Genomic DNA, 22,842 nt, shown 5'->3' on the forward strand with positions numbered 1-22,842 from the left:
TGAAGAGTGTCCCAGTACACAAAATAATTACAGGAATGGATATAGGCAGACTACATTGAACAACTGGATGGTGAAAAAACAAGAAAAAAGTGTATCTTCCCAATCTGCAAGTGTGTGGAAACAGACTAATTTGGAGAGATGGGTAATAAAAAATACATTGCCCAGACCTTCAATCAAAACTTCTCTTTTAGAGAAAAGAGTGTGACTGCTTCTGCTAAACAAAAACTTGCAATTTATCACCAGAACATTAGAGGCCTGAGTAGTAAGATCAATGAGCTTATAATCAATACACGTGAGCCACAAGGTATAGATTATGCCCATGTTTTATGTTTTAGTGAACACCATATTAATTCTGGTATAGAAAAACTTATAATAAACAATTATTACTTAGCAACATCATTTTGCAGAAAATGTAAAGAAAAAGGTGGTGTTGCCATTTATCTTAAAAACGATATCACATGTAGAGTAATTAATGTGTAGGATTATTGTTTAGAACAACATTTGGAAGTGTGTGCCACAGAAATGTCCTTGAATAATTCCCATATATCAATAGTCACAGTATACAGAGCACCTTCAGGGAACTTTAGTCTGTTTTTGAATAAGCTAGATGCTCTCCTGATATGCATATTCAAACACAAAACAGATGTGATGGTGCTTGGGGACTTCAGTGTTAAATAGTGCTCAGAGCCATTTGAACCATTTTCGAACTTCAGTGTTAACTTTCTAACAAATTCTAGAGACAGATCAGACCTAGAAAATCTGATGTCCACATATAATCTGGTTTCTGTGGTTAGTTTCCCTACTAGAATAACTTCATGTACAAGCACACTGATCGATAATATACCAGGTGATCAAAAAGTCAGTATAAATTTGAAAACTGAATAAATCACAGAATAATGTAGATAGAGAGGTACAAATTGACACACATGCTTGGAATGACATAGGGTTCTATTAGAACCAAAAAAATACAAAAGTTCAAAAACCTCCGACAAATGGTGCTTCATCTGATCTGAATAGCAATAATTAGCATAACAAAGTAAGACAAAGCAAAGATGATGTTCTTGACAGGAAATGCTCGATATGTCCACCATCATTCCTCAACAATAGCTGTAGTCAAGGAATAAGGTTGTGAACAGCACTGTAAAGCATGACCGGAGTTATGGTGAGGCATTGGCATCGGATATTGTCTTTCAGAATCCCTAGAGATGTCGGTCGATCACGATACACTTGCGACTTCAGGTAACCCCAAAGCCAATAATCGCACAGAATAAGGTCTGGGGATGTGGGAGGCCAAGCATGATGAAAGTGGCAGCTGAGCACACGATCATCACCAAACGACGCGCGCAAGAGATCTTTCACGCATCTAGCGATATGGGGTGGAGCGCCATCCTGCATAAACATTGTACGTTCCAGCAGGTGTTTATCAGCCAGACTGGGGATGATGCGATTCTGTAACATATCGGCGTACCTCTCACCCGTCACGGTAGCAGTTACAAAATAAGTGAACTACCAGGCAAGTCATGAATGGTCTATCTGACCATGATGGACAAAGACTCACTATAAACAGTACAAGTATTTATGTGAATGATAGTGGCCCCAGTTGGAAAACAGTTAGGACAGTTAATGAAAAAACTATCCAGATTTTTAAACCATATCTCCAAGCCACAGACTGGTCACCTATGTATAATTTAGAAAATATCAATTCCAAGTACAATTTTTTCAGTAATGAAGTGGCACTGAGGTTTGAAAACACCTTCCCAAAAAGGATATACAAGATCCAAACCACAAAACATACCAAAAAGCCCTGGATAACCACTGGTATTAAGGTTTCATGCAAAAGGAAACGAGAACTGTACGTTGCCACAAAAAATTCAGACAACCACACCCAGCTAAATCACTATAAAAATATGGCAAAGCACTAAGCAAAATTATTCAGAAGTCAAAAAGTTTGTATCTGTGTTCCAAAATTAACAAATCTAGTAACAAAATCAAAACCATATGGGAAGTGATAAAGAATGAGACTGGTACAAATTGCCCCAGTAGGTCCCAAAACATTGTTCTCAGTAATGAAGATACACAGGTACAAAATCAAAATACTGTGGCAAAAATTTTCAATGGGCATTTTGTAAGTGTTGCTGAGAAAGCAGGACACAATGGCTCCTTAGAAGAAGCATTAAAAATACTGAAAGGTCATTATCCAAACTCCATAGAGCAGATAACATAACAGTACAGGAAGTAAGAAAAACCATTATTTCTGTAAAAGCAAAAAATTCAACTGGTGTTGACGACATCTCTAGCAAATTGCTAAAAGCCTGCTGCAATGAGTTCAGTGAAAGCCTAGCTCATATATTCAATGCCTCTCTCAAACAAGTTATCTTCCCTGAAAGGATGAAATATGCTATTGTAAAGCCCCTATACAAAAGAGGCAATGCCTCAGATGTTACAAACTATTGGTCTATATCTCTTTTGACTACATTTTCTAAAGTTCTCGAAAGGCTTATACATGCCAGAATAGTCAGTCACCTAGAAAAACATGCAATAATTAGTAAAAACCAGTTTGGATTCAGAGAAGCTATCTCCACAACCAAAGCAATATTTTCGTTTATGAATAACGTTTTGGAATGCCTCAACAAAAAGTCATTGCCTGTGGGCATATTTTGCAATCTGTCTAAAGCCTTTGATTGTGTTCGTCATAGAATACTTATCGAGAAAGCATGCCACTACGGACTCCGAGGACAAATGGGCAACTGGCTTAAATCCTACCTACAGGGCAGACAACAGAAAACAGTGCTAGATGGTAACAATTTTCACATAGGAGGGGTAGAGTCCAACTGGGGAACAGTAAAATATGGAGTTCCACAAGGTTCTGTTCTTGGTTCCCTGGTATTCCTCATATATATCAATGACCTACCATTGTCCTCAAACAAAACAATGGCCTACCATTGTCCTCAAACAAAGCAAGCAATTTTACAATGTTTGCTGATGACACAAGTATTGTGATAGACAGTAAGATACCCTCTGAACTAGAATCAAATGCCAACCATTTACTTGAGGATGTTCTGAACTGGTTCACAGTACATTCTTTATCTTTAAATCTCAGCAATACTAATTATATTCACTTCCTTTCTGGACACAAAATTCCACAGGAAATAAACATTATACATGAGAGCCAGCAGATAGAGAGAGCAGACTGTTTGAAATTCTTGGGCATATATATATAGATAGCAGGCTTAACTGGGAACAGCACATCAACCAAACCCTGAAACGGCTCAGCTCAGCAACATTTGCCATTTGGATAATTACCAAAATCGGAGACATCAGTGTCTCAAAATCTACTTACTTTGGCTACTTTCATTCACTTAAGTGTTATGGAGTAACCTTCTGGGGCAATTCACCACTATCGAAAAAGGTTTTTACAAGTCAGAAAAAGGTTGTCCGAATTTTGTGTGGAAAGCCTCCAAGAATCTCATGTCACAATCTTTTTAAACAAATAGGGATCTTAACCACTACTTCACAATATATCTTTGCAGTCATGACATTCATGCTTCACAATATGAAACAAATGAAATGTACCATCACCAAAACACAAAGAGGAAATGTGACATACACTGTGACCTGAAAAATCTGTCCCTGGTGAAAAAACGTTTGAAATACACAAGCACAAAAATCTTCAATGCACTTCCAAGTAATATAAAGTGTCTACAAGATAAAAAAGTACTATTTAAAAATAAGCTATAGGAGTTCTTGCTTTAAAAAAAAAGTTTCTATTCTCTAGAAGAATTCTATATACTATTGTATATTCCTGCCTCAATATATCTTGCTGTGTTAATCAGATTGATTGGTGATCTGTAAACAACTGTTTGGACAAAATCAGATTGTTGTATCTGGAACTCTGCTTGTGAGTGTAATTTTATCCTACCGATTGTGTTTCCAACTTGTATTATTAATCTTTGTTTATTGTCCTTATGGAAACTAATGTAATAATGAACTAAATGTTTTTGACTCATTCCACATCCATGTGTTAACATGCAGAACTAACCCTGTGTCAATAACCAGTCTTAATTTTAAGAGCTGACATCATCAGATGAGAGAGACACAGCAATCTGTAGCATGTATTATAAATTTAGTGATCTTGATCACAATATAATTAGTAATAAGTAGATGGTACCTGGTTTTGGTTGACAAAGAACCATCCTCAGATTTGTGGAACAAACAAAAAAGTGCTTTTCAGTCAATGTAAAAATCTCCCACAAATATTCAAAAACATACGACCTCTTTTAAAAATATTAAAACATTAAAATGAAAAAAAACCTTCATTCTTCTGCTGTAACTGGTACATAAATATAGTGTTAACAACCACGACATTGTTAGTAAGTGTAACTTGTCAATATCCACATGCCGGTTGGAGCGTGACTGTTAGCATATAAAACTCGCAGGAATCTAATAGCTGCACCTGCTTGCCTGCAACCACCATGGCTTGACAATTATAACTAACAGGCGCTCACAAGGACACACAGTTACACTTTCCAGAAAGAACTACTGTCATGATGACACTTATAAAGTTGTGGAAAGAAGTACAAAAACAGAGTGAGAGTCTCCTGAGGCGCTCCACCACAAGAAGAGTCTGAGTCTTGGTCCAAGGCTGTTGCATGTATTTATGTTCACTAATAAAGTTTATGTATGAGGGTTATTTGTAAAATAAGGTTCCTAAGGACCTGCAGTCACAAGGGATGCTGTTATGCAAAATCCTGCAACACTGGCATGTAGCTTGGTTCTCCCTCTCCCATTTCTAAAAAAAGAAAGTCTGCACTGGTGGGCATCCATTCCCAACTGTGTGAAGTCTGTGGGGAAACGTGTATGAGCATACAACAAGTGTGCAAATGGTGCAGAGAATTCAAATGCGGACATACAGATGTCCATGACAAACACCGTACTGGACGACCATCAGTTTTGGATGAGACGAGTGCAAAAATGGAAGAAGCAACGCTGAAAGATCAAAGGGTGACAGTTTGGGAGTTCTGCAGGATGATCTCTGGTGTCAGAAAGACCAGCATTGACAAATTTTTTATAGACCATTTAGGGTATGCCAAGGTTTGCATAAGGTATGTAATAACACAAATGGAAAAATGTGGAAATGCCCCAATAATTTCTTCAGGTGTACTCAGTTGGTGGCGAGGAATTCTTGGACTCTGTTGTCACTGGGGATGAGACCTGGGACCACTACACAACACTGGTAACGAAACAACTATCCCATCAGTGGAAACATCCAGCTCTGCTGAAGCTGTGGAAGCTTAAACACACACTGTCTGCTGGCAAAGTGATGGTGAGTGTGTTTTGGGACAGGAATGGGTTATTGTTGTGCGAATTCCTGCCTACTGGTACAATGATCAGTGTGGACTGCTTCTGCCAAACATTGAAGAACATTTGCAGTGCAATCCAAAACAAGAAGAGAGGTGTGTTTAGAAAGGGAGTACATTTCCATCAGTACAATGCTCGTCAACCTATCGCCTGTGGCACAAGCAATCTCATCAACAAATTTAAATGGGATAGTGTCACACACATATACCCTACAGCCCAGACATAGCCCCAAGTACCTTCCATCTCTTCCCTGAGTTGAAGAAACACCTAGGTCAGATGCATTTCACAATTGCAGAGGGGCTGAAAGAAAAGATTTTAGCTATCTTTGTGGTGCGGCAGGAGAGTTCTATGATGGAGGCAAGGAAGATGCATGCAAAAATGCAATTATCTCAATGGCAATTATGTGGGAAAATAGGTAAAAGTCTAAGCTTTCCACACATATATTATTCAATGCCAATAAATATGTTTTTCACTGCGAAAAATAATTGTGCCTTTGTGGACAGTGCTCCCATTTGAAACTGAGTGCAACATATATGTGACACAAATCCCGCATCTTCTGTGTCATGAAATGCAAATGTCCAGTCATTTACAACATATGTGTGACACAAATTGTGTACCTCCTGCGTCTTGCGTGACAGTTTTTTAGCATTTTGCTGCAACAGACTGGGCTTCATGCACAATCGGCAGTGCCCTTGCCTGCTGCAGATTTGGCCTTCACTTCATATCTGAAGCTTAGACTCACCTCAGATTGCTACCTTTTGATGTCACCAACCCCACCCTTGTGGTTCGTGATGACTGACAATATTTTACGACAACAGGAATCCTTTATCACCTTGCTAGATGCGTCAATTTACTCTGCCATCTAGTGAGTCAAGCAGAAGTCGACAGTGATGTCATATTGTCTCTGCCTTAAATGTATAATGCAATGACGTTTGCACTCCTACAACACCTCTCACATGCTCCTGAACAACAGATACAGGAAACTGTGTGCGATCAACAGCTCCAAGACAGCACTCCGTTTCAACTTTGGCAATGTCTTCATGCATTCATCGAGGAACTGCAACTAATGATCATGCACGACTCAGAACCTCTCAACAAATGACTTACACCAGGCAACCATAAGTTCTCCACCATCTGTCACCATTGATCAGTAAAAAGCCAGGGTGATGACACATCATGCTGCACATAGGTGCCATAGTCTTCAATGCCAGCCACTGCCAGGGTGATGTCACATCTCACTTGCCGGCTCCAAAACACAGCAAGAACTCCCTGCCCCTGCCATGAGACAATGACATGCCTGGTGATGTGACCTCTTCATGACTGTTGTTCTGCTGGCTTCATACTACCTTTGGGCAGACAACCTGAAAAATGTCAAAAACCATGTTAGTACCAAAACATCTTCAGTGGACTGAAACAGGTGCTTCAGCCCACTCAACAGAACATAGTTGCCTATCATCCTCACATGTAGCACAGGCTCATACTATAAACTTTATAAACCTGTGTCAAGATCGCATTATAACAGAACTTGTTATTAGACTGTATCTGTTTAAAATTAAGGTCAACCAACAAATGTTGTTTCTATATTTTGAATAAATGAAAACTGAAGTAATGCACGCTCACCTGAAAGCCACATTCATTAGCAGTGTGTTGTCATCTGTGAAAGTGTGCCACAAATAAACAATACTGTGAACTTCTGATAGAGTCCACCACAGACGAGTGCCTATTTAAACCCTGCCGCACTATGCTTGCGCTCAATTATCATGTTATTACTGCTTGCATACATTTGGCTTATCTTATTGCCAGATTGCCTTAAGCATTGGGCCGTTTGCCACCTGTGCAATAAAATGAGCTACATTGCTCCTGTTTGTAATTCACAATTCCAATAGCTTATTGCAGATGCTGACATGGATGTCAACTGTGAATGGGCAATCTACGTTGCACCCAGTAAGCTTTTTATTAATATCAAGGTTTATCAGAAGGTTTTGCACATACAATTCAGTACGGGTGCTACCGTGTCAGTACTTAACTTGCAAACGTACATGGACTTGGGTTCTCCCCCTTTAGTGCCAGTGTCATGTTCATTAGGTAGTTTCTCAGCTCCAGTCACATATAAATCTGTGGTTTGTCCGCTTACTTTTCTGGTGGTGAACAATACATGCACTGAACATTTGTTTAGTTTGGACACCTTTAACCTTTTCAGGTTTACTATTTCCAATGAAGTTAATCACATCTCTGATCAAGTGCCTTATACACAATTCACTCTTTATGCTCTAAATTTTCTGCCCTGTTTTCTGTGGGTTCAGGTTGTGCCAGTAATTTCAAAGTCCACATCACCATGAAACCTTTGGCCAGATGCCATTTCTTTCGGGCTCACCCAGTGCTGATGGCGCTCCATGACCAAGTCAAGATGGAGCTTAACCACCTCATGGCCTCCGAGGTTGTCCAAACGATTGCATCCAGCTTTGTCATTGTCAAGAAGCTGTTGGGACAGTTACGCCTTTGCAGTGATTTCAAAGTTTCCATCAGTGCTGAGTCTATTACTGTCATGTATCCCTTGCCATGCCCTGACAAACATTTTGCTGAGCCCACTGGTGGTCAGTATTTTTCCAAGAATGGCCTCTCCAATGCATATTTGCAGCTTCCCATTGATGCTGACTCTCAACAGCTCTTGGTCGTTAACATGCCTTTTGGCTTGTATCAGTACTTCTGGTTACCATTTGGTGTGGCCAGCACTCTGATGATTTTTCAATAGTTTTTCGAACAACTCAGGAGATGTGTGCCTGGATGTGCCAACTATGGTGATGATATTATGGCCTCTGGCTCCTCCACTGCTGGACATCTCAACAGCTTTCATATGCTCTTTTTGATGTTACATGCTGCTGGGTTAAAATGCAATTTGGAAAAGTGCTACTACTTTCACGCTTCTATTGTTTACGTTGGGTTCGAGGTCTCAAGTGCTGGTATCAAACCCCTTCATCAGAATGTCTCTACCATTGTGGCTCTTCTGTGTTCTACATCAGTGAAGAAACTCCAGGTTTTTTTAGGAAGGTTGTTTATTATCATCAGTTTTTGTTAGGGGTAGATGGTTGCACTCCTTGCTGCCTAAGGGAACGTCTTTCCACTGGTCACAGCCATGTAAAACGGCATTTTCCAAACTGAAGTCTGTTCTACAACCTGCACCTTGCCTCATAACCTACCAACTGGGTCAACATTTAGTGTTAGCAACAGATGCATCCCAACATGGGCTGGGGGCGGTGTTAACTCATAAACACCCTGATGGCTCTGAGCAGCCCATTGCATACATGTAAAGGATGCTTAATTTGGCTCAGATTAGATATTCACAAATAGAGAAAGGAGCCCTCACCATTGTTTATACCTTAAAGAAGTTTCAAGTTTTCCTGTATAGTGTAAAATTCCATCTCATCAAGGATCACAAGCTGTTAGTTTCACTGTTTAACCCCTCATCATCATTGACAAAGCAGTACATCACCTTCAACATTAGGCACTGTTTGTCTCTCAGTACAACTACGAGATTCACTTCTGCCCCATGACTAAACATGCGAATGCTGATGCTCACTCCTGTCTTCCAGCCAGTCCACACCTAGTTTTTGATCAGGAGGAGTTACTCTATTTCCACATTGATGGATGTGCTCATCAAACTGTCAATAGTTTTCCAGTCACTAGCTCTGAGTTCATGCAGGCTAGTGCTACTGATCCAATTTTATGGAAAGTGACACGTTGTGTACAACATTTGCCTGAGGTGCCTCCATTGTGGGCATCTGACCCACTCCACAACTACTATATGTTTCGGCAATGTTTGTATGTCATTGTTGATGTTCTACTCCTTGATATGGACTATTCAGCATCTCGTTTAGTGGTTTCCTCAGCTCTCCGTTCCGAGTTCCTACAATTGGTGCACGCTGATCAGAGGGGGTGTCACGCACCAAGGCGTTAGTTAGCCCACCATCATGTTTATTGGCCTTTTCTGGATGGCAACATCACTCTGATTATGGCATGTTCTCAGTGCACACCACAGCAAGCTGCCCTGTGGGCAACGTTGTCTCTATGGCTGCAACCTTTGCAGGCTTGGAACCATCTCCACATCGATTTTGCCTGCTCTTTACTTAATTCATACTGGCTAGTAGTGATTGATGCATTCTCTCTGTTCTCATACGTTGTTTTTTGCCTGTCAACTTTTGCCTTTGTCACCGTGGCAGCCCATCGAAAATTTTTTCCATCAAAGGACTTCCAGCAACATTGATCTCTGATAATTGCCCTCAGTTTGTGTCGCAGGAGTTTGCCCATTCTGCAATGCCTGGGGGTTTCACCACATTTTTGTACTGCCCTTCCACCTGCAGTCCAAAGTGAGGCCAAAAGGTTAGTTAGAACATTCAAAATGGAAATGAAAAAGTATGTGACTCGGTCCACATCCAACATTGCCTTGGATCAATTTCTGTCTTCCTATCAGTTCACACTGTTCGGCAAAAACAGCCCTGCCGAACTACTCCATGGGTATCAACCCTGGATGCTCCTGCATCTCCTGTGGCCTGGCCAGGGATGCCAACCCGCACAGCCATCATCCTGTTTCTGGCCTGGGGTGGCTGTCTCGCCATGTGGGTTCGGTTGGTGCCCAAAATAGATTTCTGTGCCATCATCTCCCAATGCCACTGCTGCCACCTCTGTGATGTCTGTACAGAGGAGAGCCTCTGTGCACGTTATTGTGACCAGTTGTGCCTGTGTGTGGACAACAGAACAACTCTGGCTGGGACACCAATATTGCCATGCCAGTCTTTGTCACTCAGTGGATCATCTGATGTGGCTGGGTCCCTGCCATGACATACAAAGGGCCTCCTGTCACCAGTGGGTGAACCGGACACAGCTTCTCCAATACCAAAACCTATGCAGCCACTGTCCACACTGGAGCCATCTCTACCACCTTAGCTGCCAACTGTGGGGGCACCACCACCATTTAGGGAAAGGGTGCTCCTCCAATGCAGATATTGGGATGATCGTTGAGACATCCATGGCATCTGCAGTGGGCACAGCAAGTGATGGTTGCAGCATCAGAAGGGAATTCCAGGCCACAACTGTTGAGCAGGGGCAGAAGTGGCCTGACCACAGACATGCGGAGCATCCAGCCCTCACCAAGTACCAGAAGAGATGATGAGTGAGGAGGATGCAGGAAGCAGCTAACAGTCCAGAACTGGACATAGCAGTACTGCACTGATGGAGAAGGTCCTGGCTGCTCGGGTGGGGGTGCCAGAGATGCCTGCATTGAGGGACTAGATGGCACTGGGCCAGCTGGCAGGGAAGCACAGACAGTGGTGGAGCCTTGTAAGAATGGCTGACAACAGGGGTCAGACCCCAGACAAAAGGTAGGAGGTGGCAACATGCACAAGGAGGGCAGGTCCACCCCCACAGCAGGAATGCCCTGCGAGACATGGAAAAGTGCTGAGGAAGGAGTGGGGGCAATGGTGGTGGACACAGGCTCTCATTGTGGCATGTAGATGCAGCTGATCATGACGGTGCGCCATCAGCTGAGCACTAGTGCACGCCATACAGAGGCAGCAGCCATGGCAGCTATGGATGTTGGCCGGATTCCATTTCAGTTGGCAGCAAAACCCCTGCACTCAGATCGTGGAGCCAGCAGCAAACTAAGTCAAGGACTGCACCAACAGATTTTGGTGGAGCAGCATGGGGAAGTAGAGGAAGGTGCGGGGTTGGCGACCATGGAGCATCTCAGCCAGACTCCAATCCCCCACTAGTGTGAACCATAGGAATTCAAGAATTGTGTCAAGGCATCATCAATGGAAGAGTCCTTGGCGTACTACTTTATTTTAACCTTGAATGCTCAGATGAGACATTCCACCACGCTGATGGGTTGGGGGTGGAAAGGGAGAACAGTGATATGGCGAATGCCTTGATGGGTGCAGAAAACATGGGATATCTGAGATGCAAACTGCAGATTGTTATCCATCACAAGTGTATACAGCAATCCTTCAATAGAAAAAAAATTTGGTAAGATCCTGAACCATAACCATGGCTGACATTGAAGGACAGCAGGCAACATATGAAAATGTAGAGAAGGCATCAATAACTAACAACCTGTAACAAGCGAGGAAATCAACATGGACATGTTCCCACAGATGCTGCAGTACAGGCCATGGAGAGAGTGATGGCTGTGGCACTGACTATTGTGTAGCACAATGAGAGCAAGCTGCAACGAGATGCATAATGTCACCATCAGTGCCAGGTCAAAACATACCAACGGACCAATGACTTGGTGTATGAGACCTCTAATGTCCGTGATGGAGCTGAAGCACATCCTGTTGGAGGGTGGCTTGGATCACAACCCTTGGTGACAGCTCATCAGTAGCTAAGAGAACAACACCCTCAAACACTGAAAGGCAATGATGGAGGGCAAAATAGTTACATAATAGATCAGAAGCCCTATCCAGAGGCTAATCCAGCCAACCAAGCTGAACAAGGAGAAGAACCTGGCACAAAACTGGATCAGCAGCAACAGAACTGTAATCTGAGAGGCCATAAGAGGAAATCCTTTCATCATATGTTGCACCTCAACACCTAAGTGAAAACAATGGAACTCATGCTGATCAAAAATATGATCTGGCCCCATCAGAAGTTGGGACAATGCATCACCATTGGCATACTGCACCGTAGGCTTAAAATGTATTTCATAGTTGTCGCGAGAAAGAAATTAGGCCCAAGGCTGGAGCTGAAATGCTATCTTGTTGGGCAACAAAGCAGAAGGATTAAACAACAAAACCAAACGCTTGTGGTCTGTAATAAGGTGGAACTTAGATCCACACAAGAATATATGAAACTTTTTGAGGGTGCAGATGATAGCAGGCACTTCCTTTTCAATTTGGGTTAGCACTGCTGAGCAGAGTTAAGGGTTTTTGGTGCTTAAGCTACAGGGCATTTTGAACCATCCCCATGGTAAAGTGCAAGAATGGCCCCAAGGCCATTCTGGGAGGTGTCTACAGTGAAGATGTGTGGTGGCCAGGAAGGAAGGGAGCCAAACAAGGAGCAGAATGTCATTTAGGTTTCAAAAGTGTGAATGTGCACTCACAGGCCAGCGTCCTTGTGGAGTAATTTGTGGAGAGGATGGGCCAACATGGCAGCACCTGGAATGAATTTGTGATAATATGCCAATTTCTCTAAAAATGCTTAAGAGTTTTTGACATTTGTAGGGAGAGGCAAAACCGTGACAGCTGCGACATGATGGCACAAAGACGTTATACCATCTCAAGAAACATCAAACCTCAAATATACAGTTGATGGCTGAAAAAAAGTGGAACTTGGTCAGATTGTGTTTCAACCCTGCAGTGTGTAAGGGTGTTGTGAACATTGAACGTAAGTTGCATGAATGTTCATCCATGGATGCCACTCTTACAATGATATCTTTGAGATAGCTGAAGCACCCCAGAATGGAAATCATTAGTAGTTAAAAAAAAAAATGCTGAAATATTGCAGGGGCACTAGCCACACTGAATGGGTGATTCTGATATTGGTACATCCCAAAGGGAATGTTAATCAAAAGGAACCTTTTGAATCCTCATCTAACGGAACCTACAAGTAGGTTTAAAATAAATCGCTTTTAGAAAAAAAACTGGCTGCTAGTGGGTTTGGCCAAATACTCATGCTGATTGGCAAAGGATAGGTGTCAGTGATATATTGAATGTTAACAGACATTTTAAAGTCAGAGCTGACCATTCTGCATTTTAACAGTCATGAGGGGGGTAGGCCATTCACTCATTGTAATAGGCTGGATGACACCCAACGATGTCAGTCTGTCCAACTTGGATTTCACTTGATCACGCAAGGTCGCTGGAAGAGAGTGTGCAGGAAAGAAACACAGCTGCACCGAAGGTTTCAGAGTAATGCGGGCAGCAAAATTAGTGGCAGAACCTAACCTGTCTTAGAAAAGAAACAAGAATGCAGAACACAGAGAATCTAACTGGCGCTAAGCAGCGTGGTTGGAAACAAGTTGCACTGCATCCACTATAGAAAAACCAAAAGCATTGAAAGCATCCAGACCAAACAAATTATTAGCATGAGCATCATCCACTACCAAAAATGTCAAGGAACTGCTCACTGTAACTCACCAGCTGACAAATAACAGGAGACAATGCCAGAGATACGAAGTCCATATAAGTTTGTGAGTTCAGTAAAGTCACAGCTGCACTCTTGTCCACTTGGTACTGGAGCACTTGGTCCTTCGTTTGCACTTTAATAAACAGTTTGTTAGTATGCGTAAGCACTGGAGACCCACAATCAACATCCATGTCCATATCTGCAGATCTGCACAAGATGCTTGGAACAACACAAAGGTGCTATATGTCTTTTTTTCTACCATTGTTCAGGTCACCCACACTTAGTGCATGCAGCCTTGTCATGTTATATGAAACAGTATGTGTAAGATGAGAGCATGGAGTGCTGCTGTTGCTGTGATTGTTGTTACTGTTTGGCATATTGCTGTCCAGAATGGTGCAGAGGCTGTGTTTGTACTACTGCCACATCATTCTTCCCTAACTAACACCCAGTGACCAGAAACAGGAACCACCATGGCAATGTCACACAAAGCCTCAGTCTGATCATCAGCAGCATGAGACACGTTGAAAAACAGGGCAATATTTAACACTTCAGCCTAAGATGAATTTCGCACTGTAGTGTGCATTGAGCCAACTGAATCATGATGTCATGGACCATAGAGTCAGCATAGGAAACATGACTGCCACATCATTCTTCCCTAACTAACACCCAGTGACCAGAAACAGGAACCACCATGGCAATGTCACACAAAGCCTCAGCAGCATGAGACACGTTGAAAGACAGGGCAATATTTAACACTTCAGCCTAAGATGAATTTCGCACTGTAGTGTGCATTGAGCCAACTGAATCATGATGTCATGGACCATAGAGTCAGCATAGGAAACATGACGGGCATTTGTAACAAACTGACATTTGCTACTGAGGCCATGGACTTCAGCTGCCCCAGCCCAGTAGGACTGGTGAGGCTGTTTACATCAGGAGTAGAACTCTACATGTGCTGCAGTGACACGAGTGCATTTACAGTGATAATTTGACAACAACTTACACGTTTCATTGAATGAAATTGAGGTAGGGTCCTGGAGCAGGACTAATTGGCACAAAGACTGGTAGATCTGAGAGAAATCCAAGAAAGAAACAAAGCGGTGTTGGAGCCTGCGTAGTTAGTGTGGTTGACAAATTCATAATACCAACTGGAAGAGCTTGCTGCTGTTTGAGGAGGGGTTTGAGCACTGCTTCCATGGCCAGAAGAACTTAAGGAACAGCCAATAGATTGAGCACAAGGAAGTGAACACCAGTTTCATTGTAATGTAATTAATAGGGAAACCTTAAAGAACAAGAGTATATTAATCCACACTCAAGCACACACAAGCATAGAAACAAGCAGAACACATCTGAGGACTGCCATCTTCAGTGCTGTCCTTATGTAGTGAAGAGCTCCAGTAGATGGCGTGATGGGTGCTGTGCTGTGCGCACAAGTCGCAGATGGGGTTTGATGGCCGGTCTACGCAGAAGCTGATTGCAGAACTTTTGAATGTAACGTGCCAGCGGCCACACCTGTGGCACGTATCCAGTTATGATAACAGGGTTATAACAGGCAGCAGTTGCAGTCTCAAGATTTTCATCTATTTTTGCACTCACTTTTAATAATTATTTTTGTTTAAGGCATTATTATTACCCATTCCAGGGGGAGTTCTGCTACATTTGGTTGAATTTGCATTATGCTGGAGATGATAGATATTTTTTTGACATCTGCAAGACTAAAGATTGTGTCATGGTGATCATTTTGGTTTTCAACACTATTACGTGTGCATTCTGTTTTCATCATACCAAGTGCCTCAGATTTGAGTCATTTCTATTTGATTTGAATTAACAGTGTTCACTTGCATAATTACCAATAGGTGCCACTACACAACAAGCAACAGATGGTTGTTCTAGGACATTCCATCCACTGAATCTTTGTTTCAGGATCTGTGTCCTGTTTATGTATAATTAATTTTCAGCATAAAATCAGGAAATATATCAACAGTTCTCTTAAATGTATTTACAATACAGTACTTATGTTGAGAAATATAGCATTTTAATATGACTTTCCAGCATGGTGAATTTATGTACATTTGATCAGTGAGCCGTATGACTAACATTTAACAATAAGTAAGATTTTTCCATGGAATTTCAGATGAACTGCTGGATGTTGGTAACTTCCTGCCATAATTTTGAATAATGCCATTGTCTCTGATATTTAACAAAAAAATTAGTGAGCTCAGGGACCTTCTTCACATTACTCATCCATTTTACAGATACACTGTACCATTTCCTACCTGTATGTTAGGTTTAAATCTTTTCCTGACATATAGACTATTCCATGAAATTTTGGAGGAACTGCTAGATGTTAGTACCTTCCCTGCTGTATTCTACTACTAATGCATTTGAGTGTGAGTGCACCAAGTGTGGTGTCACTGTGCGTGCATGTTTGAATTGATCACCAGCTGTATCAGTGCGGGGTAGCCACTGGAGGCAGCATGCATGAGCTGCAGTCTCCACTGTGCTGTCTGCCAGAGATTCGCACATGTATGTGTGTGAAGAATTGCTAATTCACTCTCTTTTATGTTGTCCAGTTGTACTATTCACATTGGTGTACTGTGTCTTGTTACATGGGGATCCATCAGAGTCTGATTCCTCTTTTTTTTCAGAGCTACATGAATAAAGCCATGTGTGTGTTGGACTGGTATTGCATTTTGCTTGGTTACTACATGACTGTCGGTGAGTTTGGAACAGTTTCCACGTGAGCAATCTTCAACAATCTTTAAGTGTAGTTTCATCAGGTTTATTCATTATGGACTCCATGCTACCGGTCTTGATTAAACAGCTTACTTTATCCGTAACTACTTTATCAGCTTCCATTAACAGACAGGGTACTGTTTCACTGGTCCATCCACCCACTTTTCCTCAATATGATGATTTAGCTAAGGATTGGGACACTTGTAAAAAATACTTAGACAGCATTTCTTGGCTTTCAGTGTGATAGACTTCAAATCTCTGCAAAGCCTCTCGTGAATTCCACCTGAGGTGGATCAATTACTGTGTCAGCATGCCCCTTTACGAGAACCAGCAGCTTGTACTTTTGACCTCATGTGCAATTTATTATCTGACTACCATCGCAAAATGAACGCATGTTGTAGCAGTGTGAGTTGATTGCTACCGTTGTCCCAAGAAACCAAACGAGGTATACAGGGCCTGGGCAGCTGAACTTCATGGCCTTAGCCATAAGTGTCAGTTCATTACTGATCCCCATAATGACTCTTATGCAGACTCTATGGTGCACGACGCAGTTGTCTGCTTAGCTATGGACAAGGAACTGTGCCACAAGCTTTACTCTGTGGAAACCCCCCATTGGCAGAAGTGTTGCAAACAGCACCATCTATTGAAGTTTCTTGGGTAGTGGGTGTCCAAATTGAATGGTGGGGGCAATGTGGCAGTAGTGTAACAAGATGTGCCCACAAGGGCTACAGATACCTTGCATGAGGAAATGGCAGTGGCAGCAGTAAACATGCGGATCCAGCACCAAGCAGACCAAAACTGGCCCAAACAACTGTGACTGCTGCAGCACCAGCATCAGCATTCTCTGTTTCCTTCTTGTCCTTTCTGTTTTGTCCAGCATGAATGCTTGGCATGCCCTAAGCACTGAGCTACATGTAATGCTTGCCAGAAGAAATATCACATCGTCTCTGTGTGCCGTTCGCTGAAGGTTGTTCAGGATATGGACATGGATGTAAACTGTGTGACTTCTCCCAGGTTGTTTATTGGGTTAAGTTGTTTTCGCCAAGTGATCCAGCTACAGTTTGGCATAGGTGCTGCAATGATATTATTGAATTCTCAACATTGTGTGAGTTTGGGCTCACCACCATTGACAATGGTCATGCAGAAGCTGGTAAGTTATACCAAACAGGACATTGTGCTTTTGGGACAATTTATGGCATGTGCCTCTTACAAGTCAGTGGTTCGCTCCATTACATTTTTGGTGGTTGCCGATGCTGCAACTGAGAACTTGTTCAGAATGGATGCATTTCAAGCATTTGGATTTTCTATCACTGACGCAGTTCACCTTGTGTCCAATCAGGTACCAATTATCAGTCAGAAACACTGTGTGAGGAGTTTTCTGACTTTTGTGGAAAGTGTAGTGTGTGCTACATATTTTCTGCTCATATTTCTTTGAAATACACAGCTCCGCCTTGTTTTTGTTGTGAACATCTTATTTCTGCCACCCTGAAAGATCAAGTGAAAGGAGAATTGGACAGACTTCAATCTCCAGGGGTGGTGCAACCTGTTGTAGCTAGTGCATGGTCATCTCTGCTGACTGTAATTCGGAGGCCGTTGGGGAAACTTTGCCTCTGTGGTGACTTCAGCACTAATGCCGACACGTGGTCGATCATGGATACATCTTTTGTGCCAGGAAGAACTATTGGTGAAAATATTAGGTGGCCAGTACTTTTATAAAATTGATTTGTCTGAAGTGTAGCTGCAGGTTTCTGTGGACAAAGGGGCTTGGTGAGTTCTGGTTCTGAATACTCCTTTTGGTCATCAATATTTGCACCTTGCTTTTGGTGTGGCTAGCACCCCTGCTATTTTCCAGTGATTTCTACAGAAATTCACTATGTCTGTCCCAGGTTGCATTAATTATCTGGATGATATTTTTGTCATGGGCCGAACACTTGAAAAATTTGCACAGTTTGTTTTCTGTCTTACAGTCCGTGAGCTTACAAGTCTCACAGGGTGAGGTTCACCCTCTAACAGACCACATCTTCGCTGTTATAGCTATGCCTTTCTCCTCATCCATGCAGGTGCTTCAGGCCTTTCTAAGGAAGATAGCCTACTATCATAAATTCCTGCTGGGGCGGTCACATTGGCCCACCCATTGCTTGTCTTGTTACGCAAGAATGTTCCATTTGCTGGAGCCCAGATTGCAAATGTGCTTTTCAAATGTTGAAATACAATCTACTCTTGTCCCCATGTTCTCTCTGGTCCAGCACATAGTTTTGGCAACTGATGCCTTACAGTATGGTTTCATTGCACACATGCTCCGATAGCTCTGAATGACCTGTTGCTTTTGCCTCTAAATCTCTCACTCTGGTCCAGCACAATTACACTCATATGGAAAAGAGACTCTTGCCATAGTCTGTGCTTTAAAGAAATTTTGTGTTTTCTTGTATGGCTCCAGGTTTCCCTTATTACTGATCACAGACCCTCGATTTCCATGTTTAACCTTCATACATCCTTGCCTGACAATGCATCACACCGTCCACAACGCTGGGCCCTGTTCTTGGCCTGCTACAACGATGAAATCCATTTTCCTCATACTCTAAACATACCAGTGTGGACGCCATATCCTGCCCTCCCATGGATCCTCATTCCCACTTTTATAATGAAGAACTGCTTTGACTTTTGTCATGAAGAACTGCTTTGCTTCCTTCTTGATACTGAAATGAAAGCCACAATTGAAAGTTTCCCAATTACAAGTTCACGCATAGCAGCCGCTGTTGCCGCTGATACAGTTCTCTGACAGATGGTTTGCTTTGTTCAGCAGGACAGGCCAGATAAACCAGCGGATCTGGCTTCAGACACCTTGCACAACTACTTTTCCTCATGGTATCGCTTCTCTGATTTTGATGGTGTTTTGCTATTGTCCACTAAAGACCTCTCTCCTGGAGTACACATTTCCGCCATGTTACGGCATTAGGTTCTCCACCTTCTCCACCAGGGCCTTTTGGGAGTTTCGCTCAATAAACTGTTTGGTAGGAGGCAAGTTTTTCGTCAGGGACTGATGGCAAAATTGCCCATTTTATTGCAGCTTGTGAGCAGTGTACCCAACAACAGGGAGCTCCCAGGGTGTCCTGCCCCTTGGCTCGCTGCCCACCAGCCATGGGAACGCATTCATATAGACTTTGCGGGTCCCTTCTTGAATCCCTCGTGGCTCTTAGTTATGGATGCATTTTCCTAGTTTCCTTACATTCTCAGTTGTGCGTCAATGTCAGCTGAGGTCACAATTTGTACGCTTTTGAAGTTTTTTTCTATTGAGGGGTTGCCTTGTACCGTATAGTTTCCAATAATGGGCCCCAGTTCATTTCTCACACCTCTCCGTATAGTTTCCAATAATGGGCCCCAGTTCATTTCTCACACCTCTCAATTGTTTAATTCCTATGACAACATTTGTCACGCTAAGGCTCCACCCTCAATCAAATGGTGAGGCAGGATGGCTGTTACTTACATTCAAGTCCCAAACAAAAATGTTTGTTGTGAATTCTTCACCGGACGATGACCTTCTCCATTTTCTGGAGTACCTATTGCTTCATGCCTGTGGGAGAGTGGACCCCAGCTGCTGAGTTGCTTCATGGCTGGCAGCCACGCATGCTGCTCCACCTTCTATGGTCTGTGGCGCACATGCTGTGGTCAGGTTCGTCCAGCCACTTCGCACCGAGATCACTGGTGAGGGTGTGAAGGTTTGGTTGCCAGTTACTGCTGTCTGCTGCAGTGGATCCCATTTTTGTGATGTCTGTACAGCTGATGGGGTCATGGCACACCACATTGATCAATTGTGCCCGTGCTTGCTGTTGGAAGCTAATAGTTTGTGGGTGCAGCACACATCATTGCAGGCCGCCCTGCCACCCACCTGCTCAATTCCATTGTCGCCTTCTGTGGAAGTGCTCCCATCCCATTGGCTGCCTCCTCCCCATGCAGTGCCCTGGGGTTCCTGCTTCTCAGCACAGATGCCAGTTCATCTCCAGCCTCAAGTCTTTTGCTGCAGCATGCTGTTCTGGTCGGGCCGCCTCCACCAGCCCTCTCATCATCATTGCATCAGCCATCATCACCAGTGTGTCCAGCCCTGTCTCATCCGGACTGGTACCTGATTGCTGATGATGACACAGAGATGGCGATGACATCCTTCTCTCTTGTACTGTCGTCAGGTGCTGCACAGCCTACCACCCTCGGATGTGCCCATGTCTCCGTGCATTCTGGCCCTATTTTCTGGTGCACACCTGGCACATCGTCCCATCCCTCTGTTGGCACTGACTGTTAATGCTCTGGATCCAATGGATGTGTGTCTCATCAAGCTGCCAGTGTCTGTTCTGTTGCCTGGGCGCCAATTTTGCACAAAGAAGAGGAGTGCTGTACCCTGCCACTAGCGCATATGAATGTGAGTGCACCAAGTGTGGTGTTGCTATGTGCAAGTGTTAAATCAGCCACCAGTTGTATCAGCACAGGCCAGCCACTTGAGGCCACCTGTTGAAGGTGTGCACTCAGTGCAGTCTCAGTTGCACTGTCTGTCGTGTTACATGAGGATCCACAAGAGGCTGATTTCCATTTTTGTTCAGAGCTACAAGAATAAAGTCATATTTTTGTTATGTGGCATGGTCTCATGTATTATTTGGTTACTACATTCCCCCCATGACATTTGCCAGTCCCCTTAAAATTTCAAGGTACAATATTCCGCAAAAATTTTAAATCTCACAATATGCAAGTTTGGCAACAATTTGTGACATGATTTCACTTGACTTTCAAATATTGAGGATATATCCAGCAGAAAATTTCAAAAAATCAATTTTAATAATTATGACAAGAAGTTGTAACTTAAGGAACATATCAAGAATACTATAGAGTATGCTGTTTTGAAATGAGGTATTTATTAACAGCTATTTTCTTAGTCTATGAAATGTAAATTATGAGGTCAGACTTCAGTACATGGAAACTGAAGCAGGTGAAAGCCTACAGTCTGAGCTCCAGAGTACCAAAGGGGTTAAAGTGGTTCACAATATTTTAATATTTTCAGATAAAGATCTTGCCGACATGCATAGCAATTTTCTTATACACACAGACTGTTGTGAGCAGGTAGTCTCCTTTAGGGGTTGTGAGTGGTCACCACTTATCTCTTGTAAGGTTAACACTGAAAACTGAGGTGGATAAGTGTCCTGTGGTAGGGACATCTGTATTGGACTTGACTATCAAAGGAACTTTCACAGAAAGGAAATCTGAAAGAACTAACACTGAAGTTTAATAGATATGTATGTTCTATCCTTGGGCAACTACACAAGAAGTACGTAGGAGGTGTAGAGGATGTCACAAAAAGATTCAAGTGCTAAAAGAGGTAAAGCTGCTACCATTGCTAAGTAAGAAAAGACGAGATGCAAAAGTGCAAAATTATACGTTGGAGATCAATTGCCACATATTTGGGTTCTGTACGACTAACACAGAGATACCTACTGTACAATAAAACATGAGGATTGTACAGGCTAGGACTGCCCTTCTCTACCTCCCCCTTAGGTGAGGACAGTTAGCCAATCCCATGTGACAGGTTCCTGAAGACTTTGCAGAAGTATCCAATGTGTCCCTCATCTCCCTTCACATGTAGTCATCAGGGAGGGTTCTTTGTCTTTTCTGATACGAACAGTAATAACCTGTATGGCATTCAGCTGATTGTTGCTACTTCTCCCTTTGTTGAGTTGGGTCCCCTCTGCTAAGAAGTTTTCCCTCAGCATTCCTATGCCTAGGAGACATTCTTGAGTTATGAATTCTCATGAAGCCATGGGCTTACACCAGGTCTGATACAAATGTATGGCCCAAAAGCTAAGATAACTGTTGCAGTAGCACTAGACAGGCAACAGAGACAGTCATTTATAAGGAGGGAAGGGTACCCTGTGGGACCTGGAGGAGTTGCATCTGCATTTAGACTGTATGTGCACTGTATCAGCTAGCACTTCTGGTTTTTCCTCTTGGTTTCTACAAAATTAACACTGACTGCTGTTGTGGCGTTTTACAATAATGTTGATTAGTTCCAATTTCTGACAAAAGCCATAAGTCATCATTCATTCTTACAAGTTTGACAAAATTTCCAATTTATACCTGCTAGAATGTACATGCACACATATGTTATATTACACTGTGCTATGATGAAAATGTAAATTGAATGAAAATAGCCTACTCCTATCAGTTCTAGTGTGCTGATCATGAATATCACAAAGACAATGCAAAATTAGCTCTAGTTTTCATTTTACACTGTTTTATTACAGTGAGATAATTATACATGGATTTTTATGTCAAGTTTAAAATCAAATAATATAATGGTTAGTCAAAGTCATAATAAAATAGTCATCATCATCATCATCTTCGACAGTTTCCAGCTTCTGGCTGGGTCTGTATGGAACATAGGCTTCTCCATCGTCTTCTGTCTTGCCACCATCTCTCCATCTTCACCTTGGTCCAGTCTTCCCCTTTCTTCTGGACGCATTCATCTACCCCTTTCAGCCATCTGTCTCTCGGTCTTCCTCTTGGTCTCTTTCCTTCCAGTTTCATCTCGTGTATCTTCCTGGGTATCCTCTTCTCCTCAATTCTCTTTACATGTCCATACCACCTCAGCCT

General features: G+C 42.6%; 1 long non-coding RNA gene across 2 annotated transcripts in view; it reads left to right on the forward strand.

Moving 5' to 3' along the window:
* LOC124798580 overlaps positions 1 to 22,842 on the forward strand; it is a 35,011-nt gene that overhangs the window by 11,156 nt on the left and 1,013 nt on the right. For both annotated transcript variants that reach the window (XR_007016957.1, XR_007016958.1), the window contains one exon: positions 16,125 to 16,194. This is a non-coding gene — a long non-coding RNA (uncharacterized LOC124798580). The remainder of the gene's footprint in view (positions 1 to 16,124; positions 16,195 to 22,842) is intronic.

Source organism: Schistocerca piceifrons, chromosome 5 (assembly GCF_021461385.2).
Source record: "Schistocerca piceifrons isolate TAMUIC-IGC-003096 chromosome 5, iqSchPice1.1, whole genome shotgun sequence".
Classification (NCBI taxonomy): Eukaryota; Metazoa; Arthropoda; class Insecta; order Orthoptera; family Acrididae; genus Schistocerca; species Schistocerca piceifrons.